Source organism: Micromys minutus (assembly GCF_963924665.1).
Source record: "Micromys minutus genome assembly, chromosome: 13".
NCBI lineage: Eukaryota > Metazoa > Chordata > Mammalia > Rodentia > Muridae > Micromys > Micromys minutus.
The window spans coordinates 29,166,284-29,187,368 of record NC_137982.1 but is presented as its reverse complement, the minus strand read 5'-3'; the positions used below and the strand labels follow the sequence as shown (position 1 = coordinate 29,187,368).

Sequence of the window (21,085 nt, the reverse complement as noted above, 5' to 3'; positions counted from 1 at the left end):
ATGAAGTAAGGACTCTCCCTGAAGTCTGAAAAGCTCAGTTCAATCCCCTGTAGCTGGAGAGTGGAAAGAGATTAATTACTCTAGAAAGTTGTTCTCTAACCTATATAATCATCTGTACCATAAGTTCAAACACACAAACACATGCACACACACACATACACACACACACACACACATATATATGCACACATACACACACACAAACACTTATAAAACAAAGGAACAGAATTACAGAATACAAAATGTTTTCAAGTACACAGAGAGGTATGAAATGGTCATATAAAAATATTGTGACATTTATATAATGGACTTGAATAGTCACAACTGTTGACTCATGGTGTGTGGTAGTTTGGATAAAAATGCCTTCATGTGCTCATACAGACTTGGAATTATTAAAGGTGTGTATTTATTGGGGTAGATGTGGCCTTATTGGAGGAAAGGAGGAAGGATCTTACTTGGAAGTATGCTTTGAGGTCTAAGATGCTCAAGCCAGGCCAGTATCTCACTATTTCTTCCTGCTGTCTGTGGAACCAGACATGGAACTGTAGAACTCTCAGTTGCCTCCTTAAGACTATGAATTTCTTTAAGCTTCCCAGAATGATGCCTTTGAACTACATATTTGAATTGCATGTTTTCCATTACAATAGTTGCTGTGGTCATGGCATCTTTTCACAGTAATAAAATGCTTAAGGTACTATGACAGGACTTGGAAATAAAAGCACCATCATCAAACATATTAAAGACTGCCAGAATAAATGCACATGAATGAAAGAGAGAGAGAGAGAGAGAGAGAGAGAGAGAGAGAGAGAGAGAGAGAGAGAGAGATGGACAGACAGACAGACAGAGAAAAACAGAGAGAAAAAGAGGGAGAAGTAAAATTGTTACTACTACTGACATATACAAACATTATATATATATATTTCATGGCCTGAAGGTGCTAGGTTTTATATGAAAGTAGCTGAGCCAGCCAGTAAGCAGCACACTTCCATGGTCTCTACATCAACTCCGGAATTCACAACTCTGTTCTGATGGAGTTTCTGTCTTGAATTTCTTCAATAAAATACAGAAACATGGAAGAGTAAATTGAATAAACCCTTCCCTCCCAATCTTGCTTTTTGGTCATTTGTAGAAAACCTACAATCCTTCTTGGAATTAAAGACATCATTACATTCTTCTGTCCTTTAAATGGAGGTAGATGATTTTTCTTCCCATATTATGAATCAATGCTTAGAGATCAGTATAGACACATTGATTATATTTGTTGAAGTTAATGTCTGGTTCTTTCTCACATAAATATGACAAAGACCTAAAATGTATTTATCTTGGGCATATAGCTAGACTCTACTATGGTTAGATTATAACTAAAGATAACCCATTTTATTTTAGTCTAAATTCAGCCACATGTTTGGTTACCTGTGCTCAGGTACCATGCTTCTGTCTTGAAACCAAACATAACCAAATTCACATGAATCATAATTCATTTACACCTTTTAAAATAACATAAAACTATATTTTACAAACACATGTCACATCTCCTTTTTTTCATTTCATTTTCTACAAGTGAATAATGTTTATTTCTGTATCTTCCTTAAAATATGTATGATTGAAGTCAGAAATATTTACCAAGATGACTCCATTCTTGGAATCTTCTTTTCTCTGTATTACTTCTCAGCTTTCTCCTTTTTTTAAACTACCATTTCAACATTGATCTTCATTTCTCCTCATAGATTTTTAGTTGATATATTTGTTGTATTAATGTAGGTAGGATCTAAATGCTGAAACCCCAGTGCTCATGTCTCAGAGTAGATTTTTCCAATTGCACATGGTTCAGTATAGTCAAATATTTACTGAAAATATTTTGTTTCTTTTCAAGACAAATAAATATGCATGTCCATAATTGAACTTTTGACTCAATCATCCTTGGCTAGTCTGGTCTTATTTTGTTTCAGAAATTTATCAACTGTCAGTAAATGTCACCAATCTCCCACATGAATGGTCAAAATAAATAAAAAATAAAGTAAAATCAAGTCTGTCATCATTGCTGATTTCTCTTTATCTTTAAAAATAAAACACATTCAACACATTAACTAATCTTGGAAGTTCCAGAGAATGTAGAGAATATTCACTTGCTCAGGATGCCATTATAAACTACTAGATACAGGCTAGATATTGATTTCAACAACAGAAATGCATTTTTAATGTTGAAGAAGTTGGGATATCTATAATCATGCTGTTAAAATGATGATAGAATTCTTCCTCGATCATATTTTTTCATCTGTATTCTGTGTCCTTACAGACTAATAGGAAGCTAGGTTATTATTTCTTTCTCTTATAAAATTCGTTAGGTCTTTAGGATTTAAGCACCAGCTTTGTGAAATAATTGTCAGATACTTACAGATTCATTTTCCAGGTGCATTCATATAGAATTCTGTCCTTCCACATATGAATTTTAAAAGAATGCGAATTAAATCATAAAATGGCACCTCTGCTTTCAATATTATCATCCTCGACCTAGCTTAATTCTCTTGTTTTTCAGTTGCTTCATCCATGCTTCTACTCTGACAACTAGTTTGTTTTAAGAAATCAGAACGGTCTTTTAAATATTTATTCACTTGACTTTGCTTCACTGACTAAATCTTTCAATGGTATCTCATCAAGTTGAAAATATAAACAAAATTCATTTACAGTTCCTCTAAGATACGTTATTCTTTCCCTCTAATAATAACCTGGTGATATTGTGTCTTGGTTGTTTTCTATAATCACATGCATTTTATTACACATCAAATCTTCTTTTTTTAACAACTTTATTTTAAAAAACAAAGCTAAATGTACAGATTTTAAGCATTTTTTGCATAAAATTATATAATACATTTTTGTCAGTACTTTTTTTTTTAAAGGTTTGATAGTGTGATCAAGATCCCACCAGTTACAATGAGCATAAAGTACATGTACAACAGGATGTCAAAGTTTTCTTGGTGTGCAAAGATTTTTTTTTTTAACAATGAGCAGACAGTACATGTAATACAAGGTACAACCCGGAATTTGTCAATGTGTTCTTTCTTGGTGGGTAAGGATTGAGCATGACTATATTTTTTGTTTTGTTTTGTTTTTTTCTTGGACTTCATACAGTCTGTGAGTTGTTTCTGGGGCAGTGTGAGCCTCTGGGGTTAGCTTCCCACTATCAGTGACTGCATATTATGTCTGTTCTTTTGTGACTGGGTTATCTCACATGTTTACACTACATGCATCATAATTCTGGCATGCCTCTTTCTCATTAGATGTGATGCTTCTTTCTTATCCTTATCCCAGCTAAAGCATCATCTCACAGGAGACATTCCTATAGACTGGAGAGATTCATCAGTGACACTAGTACAGCTCTTGAAGAAGTCCCAAGTTTAGTTTTCTTACTCATGACTTAAAGTCCCACAACCCATGTGAGATGACTAACACATATGGGTATATACTCAAAGGCTTGATTATCTCCCACAACAAATATACACATAATTTTAAAGAAAAATATTAAAAGGATTTTTAAAACATAGGCTTTTTGTATTTCTACATTTCTTCTCTTCTACAGTAGAATATACACTACAAAAAGGGGAAAATTGCTTGTTTTCTATCACCTAGAGCCAAACACAATCTTGAAGCAATAGCTATACTATACCCAAATAGGCAAATGAACAATTTAAATTTTAACCACCAAGGTTAACATGAAGAAAATAAAGCACAACTGGAAAAATATAAGGTAAGCAAATTTGGGGATGCATAGAAGTTATATGATGAAGTATTTCAAAATATGGACAAATTACCTTGTCAAATCTATGCTGTTCCACAGTTCACAGAAACTGAGGCCATTATGTAGAGGGTGTAATACAGCAAAAATACAAAATAAAAACTGATTCATGGTTCAGGTGAATGAGGCTATTGTTTGACACAATTTTAACTCGACAGGCACTACTGTCATACTTCTATGGAATCTTTCATTCCCTAAAATAGCATGATTTAGCAAAGTACTTAGCATTTTTAAATAAACCAGTTTTTTCTTAAAAGTGACAGGAATTCAGAAATGAATATGCAGCATATATTACAACAGAGGAAAATTAAGGTCTTTCCATTACTGTAAGGAGTTTTATATTAATGGTAAGAAGGTTTTTTTTTTTTCTTAAATCAAGTGATTACACCAAAGGGAACAAACAAAAAATCAAAAACAAGTAAATACTAATACCAAATCAACTTATTAAACAAACAAGAACCCAAAAACAAAACAAAACACAACAAGCAAACACACAAACAAACAAACAAAAACAAAGAAAACAAAGACTTTTGTTCTGCACCAACTTAGAATGGGGTTTAGTGAACAGGAGAAACTAGCCTTTTCTCACTAGATAAAATCTTATGAGTAACATATAGGTTATCTACTCAAGCACTACTATTTAAGTGAAGAAATACATGTTTAATAGTTTTGAAAAAGTATGCAGCATGGAGTATTTGTTTCCAGTGCAATGAGAATAACCACCTCTAGGGAATTCTGGGCATACATTTTGAGGGTAAGACAGAACTGGCAGGTCAACCTATGCACTGACTGAAAATACTGCTAGACTCAACTGGTATCTAGGACTTACCTATAGAAACTGGTATACATAATAGAGAGAATCGGCTATATGCTATCAAAAAAGCTGACTAGCCTTTGTTGGCACAAGTAAGAAAGACAGTTGATGGCTTTTTCCTGTGACAGAGAGACCAAGACCACCCTCACTACAAGACCCTTTAGAGTCAGAGAGATGATGTATAAAATTAAGCCTAGTTGAAAGAAAAATGAAGGGAGTGTGTATTAAAGACAATCTCTATGAGTCAGTGGATATGTGTGGAGCCAATCGTAGTAAGCCCTAAAACCTAATTCAACATATTATACATGATCTACCATTTCTGTAGCCCACTTTTACTTGGATCAGGTGGTGAGAGAGCACATTTAACCATTAATACTAGATACTCAAACATCCTCCTTCATCTTGGGACTAAGAGTAAAGATACAAATGCCAGCAATGATTTATGTTACAAGGCCTTTACATAGAAGGTAGGAAATTTTAATAATTGGAAGCCATTAGAGACCAGAGACTTTGTCCTCAATGACAATCTTTAGCACTGGGAACTGCTATACTTCAAAATGTAAAAATATGGTAGGAGAGAGAAATAAAGCATTATAAGAATATAGTAGGTAGAGCATACTGCAAATTAAGACTGTTCAGTTAGTTTCCAGGAAGAAATCATTGACATCTATTCTCAGAATTCTCTCTTTGCTTTTATATTGCAGATGTCCATTAGCACTGGCATTATTTAAGATGTCCCAGGGTCTCCATATCTACTCTGTCAATTACTAGCACTAACATAGTTCTTACAGTTTCTAGGTTAATAATGGGTCTCACAGCAGAGCAATCTCAAATATGTGAACTGAACATTAAAAATAGCTATTGAATCCACAAGGTCACCCTGACTTCCACAGGCCTCTTTCACTTGACACATGGTAATAAAAATTCCCTGACATGTATAACATGAAAATCAGTCTGAGGACCTGTGTTTTATCTTAGGTCATGCTCTATAGCCAATGTCAATCTGAACAAACAACCTGGCTAAATTCTTCTACCTTGCAATCTTCTCTTTAATCCATTACATCATTTGCATTAGTCCAGTCATATTTTATGACTCACTCAATTCACTTTAATTAAAATTACAATGTACAACACAGCTAAAAATACCCACATCAGATAATAGTTTCTTAAAGTACTTTTTAAATAATTTTGTATTGGCATGGATTATTTTACAATAGGAATAGCAATAACCTGGAACCTGTTAGAATAAAGAAAACATAACAATTTCCTCCCACTATACTTCAAGCATGCAAATCCACAAAGAAGAGAAATTATTGAAGTACCATGGTCTAAATAATCTCTATGTTTTCTGCCTTAATAGGTAAAGTGAGAAGTGTTGTTCTTTATTGCCTCTTGCTAAATAGTAAAGATAATTTCTATTTAGAAACTCAAATGCAAAATTCCCAATCATGGTTGTTGGTTTTACAATTCAGAATAGAAAGATTCTCTTGATTTTGACTCTTAAGTGTGTTTATAAATTTTACTAGAGAAGCAGGTAATTGCTCTATAGGTAAATAAATACGACTTTTTAAAGAAGGATTCTTGGAGTAAGAGTTATCCCACATTAGGCATCTGTGTTTATGGAACATGTCATAAAACACTTATTACACAATTTTAAGACAAGCCTGCTTCCAAATGAAAATTTGAAAATAGAAACACATAATCTGCATTATTATGGCTGGTCTGTGGTAAAAACCAATTAAGCTAACATAAATATAAAATATTTAATGATTAAATATTTGTGGATTTGTCATTTACTAGTCAAATGTATCTTAAACTTTCTAAAGATAAAACACTTTAATACAGCTCTTCATGCTGTGGTTACCCAGAGAATAGAATTATTTCTTAATACTGTATAGCTATAACTCTCTGAAGAAAAAAATTGAAGAAGACATCAGAAGACGAACACTCTCAGATTCTATGGATCAGTAGAATTAACATAGTAAAACTGGCCATCTTAACAAAAACAAATTACAGGTTCAATGCAACTCTCATAAAAATTTTAACACAATTTTTCATAAACCATTAAAGGGCAAGTCTTAGCTTTATATGGAAGAACAACAGGTGCACAATAGAAAAAACAATCCTGCATAATAATAAAACTTAGGAATGAATCACTATCGCTGACCTCAAGTTTTACTACAGACAAATTGTGATAAAACTGCCTTGCATTAGTACAGAAACATATACATTGATGAATGGAATTGAATTGAAGACCCAGAGATAAACACATATACCTATAGACACTTGATTTTTGACCAAAAAGAAAAAATCATCCTCAAGAAGTACCACTGGTCATAGATGTAGAAAATTCAAATAGATCCATGTATATCACCCTGCACACAACTCAAGTCCAAGTGGATCAAGGACCCATGTTGATAAAACCAGATACTTAGGTCTTATAGAAGAGAAAAGTGGAAATAACCTCAAATGTATTGACACTGGAGAAAATTTTCTAAATAGAATACCAGTAGGTCAGGTTCTAAGACTGAAAATTAATAAGTGAGACCTGATAAAACTGAAAAGCTTCTTGTAGGCAAAGGACATTGTCAATAAGATGCAAAGGCAGCCTATGGTTTGAAAAAAGATGTCCACTAACTCTACAGCTAACAGATGGATATTATCCAAAATATATAATGAACTCAAGAAGTTAGATTCCAACAAACCAAATAACCCAATTTAAAATGTAGAGGGATAGGGGATGAGAGCAATTTGGGGGAAGGAGATAACATTTTAAATGTAAATACAGAGAGTATCTAATAAAAAACTAGAAACTCAATCTATGTCAACACTGTTAAACTGAAAACAAAAAAAAATTCTTAAATGTCCTAGAATCACTTAAAGAAATGCTGAATATTCTTTGTCATCAGGGAAATGTAAATCTATATGACACCAAGATTTCACCATAAGCCAATCAGGATTGTTAACTTCAAAAATTCAAGCTATAGCACATTCTGGCAAGGATGTGGAGAAAAGGAAACATTCTTCCATTGTTGGTGGGATCGTACTAGGGAAATCAATCTGGAACTTTCTCAAATACTGAAAGTAGTTCTATATGAAGACCAAACTATGCCAATGCTGGGCATATATACAAAAGATGGTGCATCATAGAACAAGGACATGTTCTCCACTGTGTTCATAGCAGCTTAAACAATAGTCAAAAACTGGAAGTAACCCCAGCCGAGGGAGACAGGTTTTCATTCTTCAGTTGAGGGACATGTGGTTCATTTGCAGAATAGAATATTGTGTAGTTATTAAAACAAAAACATCATGAATTTGGCAGGAAAATAGATCAAACTAGAAAATATCCTAAGTGAGGTAACCCAGAGCCAAGAGGATATGCATGGTATATACTCACTAATAATTGGATATTAACCATAAAGGACAGAATGCTGGTGATGCACCCCACAGACTAAAAGAAGTTAAATAAGTAGGAAGGCCCAAGAGAGGATGCTTTAATTACACTTAGACGGGGAACAAAATGGTCATAGGAGGCAGAGGTTTGGATAGGACAGAGGACAGGCAGAAGAATGAGGGGGTAGGTTCAGGTGTGGGGTGAGACAGGAGTTGGGCACAGAGGGCCAGGAGCATGAATGGAAATTTTCAGCTGGAGGGTTAGAAGGGGGGGGGGGAATTTCTTGAAAGTGACATTGATCTATCAAGAATGGGGGAAGCTCCCAGTAGTCAGTGCAGGCTTTAACTGAGATGACTAACAGTGGGAACATGAAACTTGAAAAGGCCACCTCATATACCCAGGAATGACCTCCAGTAGGAAATAAGAACACCAACATATTCATAACACATTTATCACAAAATTTTTTCTGTTAACTAGAAATTCAGGCGCAAAGATGAATCAGAGACTGGAGTAATGGCCATACAATAACTGACTCAACATGCAACCTAACCTAACACTAATAATGATACACTCTTATGCTTTCAAACTGGAGCTTGACAACTATCCTCTGAGAAGCTTTGCCAGAAGTGATTGAAACAGATGCAAAAACCCACGACCAAATATTGGGTGAAAGGAGCACACTTATAGATGAATTAGGCGAAAGAGTGAAGTCCCTGAACGATCTTGGAGCCACACAAGAAGACCAACAGATTCAACAGTTCCCGAACTCCTGGGAGCTCTTAAAACTAAGTCACCAACAAAACCATACATGACTATAATGAGGCCATGGTACATGGGTAGCAGACCTGTAGCTCAAACTTTATGTGGGCTCCCCACCCAACAAGTGGAACAGAGATTTTCTTTAAACTATAGCCCAGACTGGGTATCTGTTCCCCAACAAAGCTTCCTTGTCTGACATCAGTGGAAGAGAATGAGACTTGAGGTACTAGGATGGGAGGAAATACAAAGGGGTGACCCCACCTTCTCAAAGATAAAGGGGGGACCCATGGCTGAACTCTGTGAGAGTGGGCTGGGAGAGGGCACATTGTTGGGGGTGTAAGTAAATAAATACAAAGAGAAATATTTCATGACTATAATCTTGCTGCTCTTGTGAGCCACAGTGTAAAGATCTGATATACAGGATATGTGACTGCAAAGGGGTCATGACCCACAGGTTGATAATGACTATACTAGGCCAAAATTAAGAAGGTAAACCATATGTTTTAACATAAAGTGTGTGGATAAAACTCACAAGCTGCATGGATGATGACTATCTCAGTGGTTTCTCTACCAACATCTTTATTAAATATATTAGAAGAAAGGATAAAACATTTGAACAAGCAAAAAAAGAGACTTATTAGTAAGAATTCCAGAAGCTGTTAATGCTAAGTATGGGAACTTGCCTCTTGCAATCAGAACACTCCTGGAGCAACACAGAATGAACAAGAGTCAAAACTAAAGTATGCATTATGAAACATTTTTTTTTTCTTTATGAGGTTTTTGTAACCCAGCCTTACTATATAGCTGAAGATGACTCTTAAATTTGTATTCTCTTGCTTTCTCCCCAGTGCACCTATTAGAGGCCTACAGTACCATGTCACTTTGCGGCAGTGCTGGGGCCATAGCTTAGAGCAACCAACACAGTGAGCATCCACTCTATCAAGTGAGCTCCAATCCTATCACAAGCAGAAACCTCCTATGGCTGCCTCCATTATTTATGCACTTTTGGGCCATTTTGTAAGTAACGAAGGCCTAGACTTTTGCACCAAAACAATAGTTGTGATCGTGGAAACTATTAGAAGATTATGCTGCTTAATTTAAAAACAAGTACAATGATTGCTTGTCCATTATTTAATTTCTGTTGTTGATAGAGCATGCTGACTCTTTTCTTTTGAAAGAAAATATCAAAACCATGAATTTTATATTTCTGTGAAAATGACAATGTCTAACATTTTAAGTACAAAAATTATAAGTTTAAAAATATAGTCAGTATCCAGGGACACAGGCCTAGTGAGACTGCACTGCAAGTAACTGGGGCACAGAAAGTTATGAGCCAAGTACCCCCCTCCCCGGATTGGTTCAGGGAAACAGAAACTCTGTTCTAGGGACTCAGTTTCCACTGAGAGAACCCCTGTGTGTGGACCAAAAGGTAAGGCCATCTGCCACCTGGAACAGTGGAGATCCATGGACACAGGCAAGGTACAGTGGAGAGACAGGAACCAATCACTGACAACAAGATGGCAATAGGAAAGCAAAATAATTTACCCAAGGGAAACAAAGACAACCTGGAAAAACCACAACCCAGCTCTACTATCAGAGAAAACAGCAGAAGGCCAAACACTCCAGCAAAAGAAGACTCAGACCTGGAATCATACCTCAAGATGATGATAGAGATTCTTAAAAAAGAATGGGAGGAAAAGCATAAAGAAATAGAAGATTTTAAAGAGGAAACAAGAAAAACACTCAAAGTAATCAAAGAACTTGAGGAAAAGAGAAGAAAAGAGATGAAGGAATGTAAGAAAGAATTTAAAATGTAAATGGAAACAAGAAGAAAACACTAAAAGAGACAACTCTGGTGGTAGAAAATCTAAAGAAGAAATCAGTAGTCACAGATGCAACCATCTCCAACAGACTACAAGAGATGGAAGAGAGAATCTCAGGGGCCGAAGACAACATGGAAAAAATAGACAAAAGAGTCAGAGAAGATGCAAAATCCAAAAAGCTCCTAACCCAACATATCCAGGAGATCCAGGACACAATGAGAAGGCCAAAACTAAGGATAATAGGAGTAGAAGAGGGCAAAGAATATCAACTAAGAGGCACAGTAAATAACTCCAAAAAATCATAGAAGAAAACTTCCCTACCCTTAAGAATGAGATGACCACGAGCATAAAAGAAGCCTACAGAACTCCAAATAGAGTGGACCAGAAAAAAAAATTCCTCCCAACACATAATAGTCAAAATGCCAAGTGCCCAAAGCAAAGAAAGAATACTAAAAGCAGTAAGGGAAAAGGTCAGGTAACATACAAAGGCAGAACAATCAGAATCACACCTGACTTGTCAACAGAGACTATGAAAGCTAGAAGATCCTGGACAGACATCATGCAGAGCCTAAGAGAGAACACAAGTGTCAGTCCAAGCTGCTATAACCAGCAAAACTCTCAATAACAGTAGACAGAAAGACCAAGAAATTCCAGGAAAAAACAAAATTTACACAATATCTGAGCACAAACCAAGCACTACAACAAATTATAGGTGGAAAACCCAATGCAAAGAGGAAAGCTGCATCCTAGTAAAAGCAAGAAAATATTGATGCAAGGAAAAAAAAAAAGAAAGATACACAGGCACAATTCTACGTCTAAAAGCAAAAATAACAAGAAATAGCAACCACTATTCCTTAATATCTGTTAACATAAATGGACTCAATTCCCCAATAAAAAGACATAGGCTATCAGACTGGAACATAAACAGAATCCATCATTTTGCTGCATACAAGAAACTCATCTCAGAGAAAAGACAGACACTACCACAGAGGAAAATGTTGGGAAAAAAATCTACAAAGGGGCAGAGCAGAGCCTGGCCTACCTGCCACATGAAACGATGGCTCATAGAGGCTGAACAACTGGTGAGTGGGAGACCTAGACTGCCAGAGAGCAGAGAGATCTCTGCTGAGTGCACACGGAAAGTGCACACCCTAACTTGCCCTGCCCCGCTTTGCCCGATTTAGCAATTGGGAACAGAAAATTAGAACTTCTGTTTCCACCCGGAGGCGACTTCTGGACGCAGAGCAGAGCCTGGCCCACCTGCCACCAGAACAGAGGCTCGTAGAGGCTGAGCAACTGGTAGGTGAGAGACCTGGGCTTCAGGGGAGCAGAGAGATCTCTGTGGAGTACACACGGAAAGTGCACCTTCTACCTTGCCCTGCCCTGCCATGCCTGATCCAGCAAACAGAAACAGAACATTGGAACTTCTGCTCACACCCGACGACTCTGAGGCATAAAACAGGGCTCGACCCATCTGACACCTGAACCAGTGGAGAACCAGGGACACAGACCAGATACAAGGGAAAGGCAAGAACATATCACTGACAACAAAATGGCAAGAGGAAAGAGAAAGAGTATATCCCAAGGGAACCAAGACAATCAAGCAACATCAGAGCCCAGCTCTCCCATAACAGCAAACATCGGAATTCCAAACACTCCAGAAAAAGAAGACACAGACCTGAAATCATACCTCAAGATGCTGATAGAGATACTTAAACAAGAAAGGGAGGAAAAGCAAAAAGATTCAGAAGCTTTTAAAGAAGAAACAAGAAAAACATTCAAAGAACTCAAAGAACTAGAAGAAAACAGAACCAAAGAAATAAAGGAATGGAAGAGGGAAATTAAAACAGAGATTGACACAATAAAGAAAACACTAAAAGAGATAAACCTAGAGTCAGAACACCAAAAAAAGAAATCAGGAGTCACAGAAGCAAGCATTTCCATTAGATTACAAGAGATCGAAGAGAGAATCTCTGGGGCAGAAGACAACACTGCAAACATAGACAAAACAGCCAGAGAAGATGCAAAAAACAAAAAGCTCCTAACCCAAAATGTCCAGGAAATACAAGACACAATGAGAAGACCGAACCTAAGGATAATAGGAATAGAAGACGGAGAAGAGTATCAACTAAGGGGCACAGTAAATATCTTAAACAAAATCATAGAAGAAAACTTCCCTACCCTCAAGAATGAGATGACGATGAGCATAAAAGAAGCCTTCAGAACTCCAAATAGGTTGGACCAGAAAAGAAATACCTCCCGACACATAATAGTAAAAACATCAAGTGCCCAAAGTAAAGAAAAAATACTAAAAGCAGTAAGGGAAAAAGGTCAGGTAACATATAAAGTTCGGCCAATCAGACTCACACCCGATTTCTCAACAGAGACTATGAAAGCTAGAAGAGCATGGACAGACATCATGCACTCCTTAAGAGAGCACAAGTGCCAGCCCAAGCTGCTATACCCAGCAAAACTATCAATCACCATCGATGGAGAGATGAAGATATTTTAAGACAAATCAAAATTTACACAATATCTGAACACAAATCGAGCACTACAACGAATTATAGGTGGAAAACCCAATACAATGAGGGAAAATACAGCCTAGTAAAAACAAGAAAACTCCTAAACAAAAAAACTAAAAGAAGAAAAAGACACAGACAGAACAGAACCCACAAAAGCAATAATGGCATGAAACAGAAACAACTATTCCTTGATATCTATTAACATAAATGGTCTCAAATCCCCAATAAAGAGACATAGACAATCAGACTGGATACATGAACAAAATCCAGCCTTTTGCTGCATACAGAAAACTCATATCAGAGACAAAGACAGACACTATCTCAGAGTAAAAGGGTGGGAAAAAAACTTCCAAGCAAACAGCCCCAAGAAGCAAGCTGGAGTGGATATTCTAATATCGAATAAAGTGAATTTCCTACCAAAAGTTATCAAAAAAGATAAGGAAGGACAATTTTTACTCATTACCGGGGAAATCTGTCAGGAGGAACTCTCAATCCTTAACATATATGCTCCAAATAAAAAATCACCCACATTCATAAAAGAAACCCTACTAAAGCTCAAAAAATAAATTTCACCCCACAAAATAATAGTGGGAGACTTTAATACCCCACTCTCACCAATGGACAGATCATGGAAACAGAAACTGAACAAGGACACTGCAAAACTAGCAGAGACTTTGAACCAACAACAATTAATAGATACATACAGAACATACTATCCCAAAGTAAAAGAATACACCTTCTTCTCAGCACCCCATGGCACCATTTCAAAAATTGACTACATAATTGGACACAGAACGAGCCTCCATCGATATAAGAAGATTGAAATACTCCCATGCATCCTCTGAGATCACCACTGTCTATGGCTGTTCTTTAACAACAACAAAGGCAACAAAAAGGCTATATAAAATTGGAAACTAAACAATGCTCTGTTAAACGATAGCAGGGTCAAAGAAGAAATAATGAAAGAAATTAAGGACTTTCTAGAATTCAACGAAAATAAAAACACAACATACCCAAAGCTATGGGATGCAATGAAAGCAGTACTGAGAGGAAAACTCATAACCCTAAGTGCTTCCAAAAAGAAACTGGAGAGAGCTTACATCAGCAACCTGACAGCACAGCTAAAAGCCCAAGAACAAAAGGAAGCAGATATACCCAAGAAGAGTAGACGGCAAGAAATAATCAAAATTAGGGCAGAAATAGACCAAAAAGAAACAAACAAACAAAAAAAAAAAAGAACCATTGAAAAAATCAACAAAACCAAGAGTTGGTTCTTTGAGAAAATCAACAAGATTGATAAACCCCTAGCCAGACTAACTAGAGGGGAAAGAGAGAGTATACAAATCAACAAAATCAGAAAGGAAAGTGGAGACATAACAACTGAAACTGAGGAAATTTAAGAAATCAACAGATCCTACTACAAAAACTTATACTCCACAAAATTCGAAAATCTGGAGGAAATGGACGAATTCCTAGACAGATACAAGATCCCAAAGTTAAACCAGGACCCAGTAAACCATCTAAATAACCCTATAACACCTAAAGAAATAGATGAAGTCATCAAAAGCCTCCCAACCAAAAAAAGCCCAGGTCCGGACGGGTTCAGTGCAGAATTTTATCAGAAATTTATTGCGAATATAACACTAATACTCTCCAAACTATTCCAAAAGATAGAATCAGATGGAATACTACCCAACTCAATTATTGAGGCTACAATAACCCTTGTACCTAAACTACACAAAAACCCTACAAGGGAAAAGAACTTCAGACCAATCTCACTTATGAACATTGATGCAAAAATACTCAACACAATTCTTGCAAACTGAATCCAAGAACACATCAAAATGATCATTCATCATGACCAAGTAGTCTTCAACCCTGGGATGCAGGGATAGTTTAATATAAGTAAATCCATCAACGTAATCTACCATATAAACTAACTCAAAACCAAAATCACATGGTCATCTCACTAGACGCTGAGAAAGCATTCGACAAAATCCAACACCCCTTCATGTTAAAAGTCCTGGTAAGAACAGGAATCCAAGGCCCATACTTAAACATAATAAAAGCAATATACAGCAAACCAACAGCCAACATCAAACTTAATGGCAAGAAAGTTGAAGCAATCCCACTAAAATCAGGGACTTGACAAGGCTGCCCACTCTCCCCCTACCTATTCAACATAGTACTGGAAGTCCTGGCTGGAGCAATTAGACAGCAAAAGAAGATCAAGGGGATACAAATCGGAAAGGAAGAGATAAAAACACCACTCTTTGCCGATGACATGATAGTGTACTTAAGTGTCCCCAAAAACTCCACCAGAGAACTCCTACACCTAATAAACAAGTTCAGCAAAGTGGCTGGATACAAAATTAACTCAAACAAATCAGTAGCCTTCCTATACTCAAAGGACAAACATGTGGAGAAAGAAATTAGGGAAAAGGTACCCTTCACAATAGTCACAAAAACTATGAAATACCTTGGTGTGACTCTAACTAAGAAGTGAAGGACCTGTACGACAAGAACTTCAAACCTCTAAAGAAGGAAATTAAGGAGGATCTCAAAAAATGGAAAGACCTCCCATGCTAATGGATTGGAAAGATCAACATTTTAAAAATGGGCATCCTACCAAAGCAATTTACAGATTCAATGCAATCCCCATCAAACTTCCAACACAGTTTTTCATGGAATTGGATAGATCAATGTGCAATTTCATATGGAACAACAAAAGACCTAGAATAGCGAAATCTATCCTCAACAACAAGAAAACATCTGCAGGAATCACTATCCCTGACCTCAAGCTATATTACAAGGCAATTGTGCTGAAAACTGCATGGTACAGGTACAGAAATAGGCATGTGGATCAATGGAATAGAATAGAAGATCTAGAAATGAGCCCTCACATATATGGTCACCTGATTTTTGACAAAGTAGCTGTAAACATTCAATGGAAAAAAGACAGCCTATGCAACAAATGGTGTAGGTCCAACTGGCACTCAACATGCAAAAGAATGAAAATAGACCCTTTCTTATCTCCTTGTACAATATTCAAGTATGAGTGGATCAAAGATCTCCACATTAAACCAGATACACTGAAACTATTAGATGAGAAAGTAGGGAAAACTTTAGAACTTATAGGTACCGGATAAAATATTTTGAACAAAACAACAATTGCTCAAGCTCTAAGGTCAAAGATTAACAAATGGGACTTAATGATATTGCAAATATTCTGTAAGGCTAAGGACATTGTCAAGAAAACAAAATGGCAGCCAACAGAATGGGAAATGATTCTTACCAACTCCACATCAGATAGAGGTCTAATACCTAAGGTATACAAAGAACTCAAAAAGCTAGACACCAGAGAATCAAATAACCCTATTAAAAATGGGGTACAGAGCTAAACAAAATGTTCTCAGTTGAGGAATATCGAATGGCTGAGAAATATCTGAGAAAGTTCTCGACATCCTTAGCCATCAGGGAAATGCAAATCTAAACACCAGGAAGATTCCACCTCACACCAGTCAGATTGGCCAAGATCTGAAACTCAGATGACAACAGATGCTGGTGAGGTTGCGTAGATAGAGGAACCCTTCTCCACTGTTGGTGGGGTTGCAAACTAATACAACAACTCTGGAAATCAATTTGGTGATACCTCAGAAAATTGGATATAGTACTACCTGAAGACCCAGCTATTCCACTTCTGGGCATATACCCCAGAGACACCTTAGTACACAACAATGTTCATAGCAGCTCTATTTATAATAGCCGGAAGCTGGAAAGAACCCAGATGTCTTTCAGAAGATGAATGGATACAAAAATTGTGGTACATTTACACAATGGAATACTACTCAGCCACCAAAAACAATGACTTGACCAAATTCTTAAGAAAATGACTGCATCTAGAGAATATCATTCTGAGTGAGATAACCCAGTCACAAAAGAACAGACATAATATGCAGTCACTGATAATGGGATGCTAACCCCAGAGGCTCACACTGCCCCAGAAACAACTCACAGACTGTATGAAGTCCAAGAAATAAAGAAAACAAAACAAAACCAAACAAAAAAAATCTTTATACAACAAGAAAACTTTGACTATTTCAATGTTACATTTTGTTTTACATATACTTTATGATCATTGTAACCCTAAGTTTTCAATGCATACTATCAAACCTTTAAAAAAATCAAGTACTGTCTAACAAATATATTCATACAGTTTTATGTAAAAATCATTTTAAAATCTGAAAAAAAGTACTGACAAAAATGTATTGTATAATTTTATGAAAAAAAATGCTTAAATTCTGTACATTTATCTTTGTTTTGTAAAATAATGTTAAAAAATAAAATAGAAAACTAGTGTGATAGTGTATATTCTAATCATCATTTATATTACCACTCTACAGTCTCTCACTCTTTCTCTCTTCTCTCTCTCTCTCTCTCTCTCTCTCTCTCTCTCTCTCTCTCTCTCTCTCTCTCACTCTCTCCTCTCTCTCTCTCTCTCTCTTTCTCACACACACACAAACATATACACACACACATACACTTTCGGTATGCTTATTAACCTTGATTTCCTGATTTTGCATAACTTTTATCACGAAGGGGTGTTGAATTTTGTCAAATGCTTTCTCATTATATAATGAGATATTCATACATTTTATTTCTTTGTGTTTGTTTATATAGTGATGACATTAATGTATTTCAGTATATTGAACCATCTCTGCAACCCTGGAATATAGCCAACTTGATCATGGTGAATAGTTGTTTTGATGTGTTCTTGGATTCAGGTTGTGAGAATTTTATTAAGTATTTTTTCACTGGTAATCATAAGAGAAATGAGTCTGAAGTTCACGTTCATTGTTGGGTCTTTTAGTCGATAAGGTATGAACATAATTGTAACTTCATAGAACAAATTGGGTAGTATTCCTTAAGTTTCTAACTTGTAGTAAAGTTTGAAGAGCCTTGAACATATGAGTACAGGAGAAAATTTCCTGAACAGACACCAATGTCTTATGCTCTGACATCAACAATCTACAAATGAGACCTCATAAAACTGCAAGGTTTTTAGAGGCAAAACACAGTGTCAATAGGACAAAACAGCAGCCAACAGATTGGAAAAACATGTTTATTTTTCTCACATCCTTTAGAGGACAAATTTTCAAATTATACAAAAAACTCAAGATGTTATATTTCAGAGGCTATTCCTCAGAAAATCAGACATAGTACTACCTGAGGACCCAACTATACCACTCCTGGGCATGTGTCTAAAAGATGATCCAACATATAACAAGGTCACAAGCTCTACTATGTTCTTATTTAAAATATTCAGAAGTTAGAAAAAACCCAGATGTCCTCCAACAGAGAAATTGATACAGAAAATGTGGTATATTTACACAATGGAGTACTACTCAGCTATTAAAAACAATGACTTCATAAAATTCTTATGAAAATGGATTGAACTAGAAAATATTATCCTGAATGAGGCAACCCAGAAACAATATAACACACAGGGTATGGACTCACTGATAAGTGGGTATTAGCCCAAAAGCTTGAAATATCCAAAAAGCTTGGAATATACAATTCACAGAAATCAAGAAGAAAGGAGAACAAAGTGTAGATGCTCTAGTTTTTTTTTTTTTTTTTTTTTTTTTTTTTTTTTTTTTTTAAAGAAGGGAGAACAAATTACTCAGAGGAGTAAATACAGAGAAAAAGTGTTGGACAGAGCCTGAAGGACAGGCCATACAGAGACTGCCCTACCTGAGGATCCATCCCATGTACAGATACCAAACTCAGACACTACTGTGGATGCCAGAAGTGCTTTCTGACTAGAGCTTGATAAAGCTGTCTCCTGAGGGTCTCTGCCAGTGTCTGACAAATACACTTGCAGATGCTAGCAGGCAATCATTGAACAGAGAACTGGGTCCCCAATGGAGGAGGAGTTAAAGAAAGGATTGAAGGAGCTAAAGGGGTTTGCAACCTATAGGAAGAACAACAATATTAACCAACTAGACTCCCCTTCTGAGAGCTCTCGGGGACTAAAGCACCAACCAAATAGTACAAATGGAGGGACCCATGGCTACTGACTTATATGTAGCAGAGCATGGACTTGTTAGACATCAATGGGAGGAGAGGTTCTTGGTACCGAGAAGGCTTGATGCCCCAGTATAGGGAATTACTAAGGGGAGACCCTGAATTGTGTGGGTGGGCAGCATCCTCATAGAGGCAGGGAAGGGAGGATGGCATAGTGGGTTTCCAGATAGGAAACTGGGAAAGGGTATAATATGTAAAATATAAATAAATAATATATCCAACAAAAAATAGACATGCTCATGTGATCAGGGAAAAATACAAAGAGATTGCAGCTCCATTCAAAGCACTACAGCTAAATAAGGCATGCTGAGTGTGGAACAAATAGTCTTCCGCTAGGGAGACCGCAGCAACAGTTAGCCAATAAGAAATGTTCAACACTGAAGACATACATATGAGTAACATTATATAGTATGAATTTTTGTATTAAGAAATACATCTAATCCAGTCACATGTGTAGCAGAGGATGGCATTGTCTGGCATCAATAGAAGGAGATCTTGCTCCAAAGAAGGCTCGTTTCTCCAGGGTATGTGAATGCCAGGGTTCTGAGTTGGGAGTGGGTGGATGGGAAGGAGAGCATCTTTATAGATGTGGGGGGGGGAATGGTAGATTGGAATGGGATAATACTTGAATTGTAATACATAAATTATCTAATAAAATATTAAAAACCACAAAAAATAAAATATATCTGAATATACATATACATGTATGCATGTAACAAAATTAATGAAAAATATGTCAGAAAATTGTTTTTAAAGGTAGATGACAGCTGAGGAATGACAGGTGAGGTTTACATGTAACCTCTATATGCAACTTATACAAATGCATCCACGTTACACAATACGCACATTATACACCCCCACACACACACAGGTGAATCCCCCCCACACACACAGGAGAGAAGAGGCAACCTCAAATGGTAGTCTTGTCAACCTCATTATGAGATGAAGTATATCTTGCAAACTTCATAAAACTAGTCAAACATCAAATATAGACATGAAGCTCTGAAATAGGAATATATTGAAGGCTGTGGCCAGAAGTCTAGAAATTTGGAAGAACCTACATGTCCCAAAGCTTATTTTAATCCAAGAGTCATGACATCATATGGAGGCAACAAACCTAAATGTTGGGCCATAAAAGTTTGGAAAAGGGAAATATCTTCTGAATGTAAATGGAGTAAAAGACTAATTGAAAATATGATCCTTACCGCATCCTAGTCAAGGTTGACCTTACTAAGCGTTCACTTGTCGTGTCCCACAAGACTTTACTATAGCCTTGGATCTGAAATACAGTATCCACACTTTGCACTGCCTTTGTCTGGTTTCACACTATGCAGCACTGTACTCCAGAAGGAAACGAGCTCAGATCTGAGGCCACTGTACGCAATGGCTAGCAATCGTTTTACTCTATATGGAAAGCTTTTGTTCTCAAAAAACCTTAATGATTTAATTATGAAAATCACAGATGCTATTTTCCTATCATTATTCCTTGTCATCATAAATATCAATTAGTATTTGTGTTACATTAGGATGTTTGACTTTGAAACTGTTGAATGGGTTAATGAAGGATAATTTTTTTCTATAAATTTTGTCTTGATATTAAGGTAAAATTTTCAGCAATTACTGAAATGGCTTTATATATAATTATGCATTTTGTACTGCGTATTTACAGGTAGTGGTGTTCTAACCATTAACAATAATAAAATCAAAACATGGATCAGTACTGAAAATTATTGAACATTTTCTATGTTTTAGAGCAGTAGTTCTCAACCTTCTTAATATAGTTCCTCTTGTTGTGGTGACTCTCAGCTATGGAAGTATTTTTGTTACTATTTTATAACTGCAATTTTTCTCATGATATGATTCATAATGTTTATATCTACAATCTTAGGC

The 21,085-nt window shown here is 36.3% G+C and overlaps 1 protein-coding gene across 1 annotated transcript in view; it reads right to left on the bottom strand.

Annotated features, from left to right (window-relative positions):
• Positions 1-21,085, bottom strand: part of GALNT13 (polypeptide N-acetylgalactosaminyltransferase 13) — a gene marked incomplete at both ends in the record, with an annotated part of 487,973 nt that overhangs the window by 177,320 nt on the left and 289,568 nt on the right. The gene's annotated exons all lie outside the window — the stretch shown is intronic.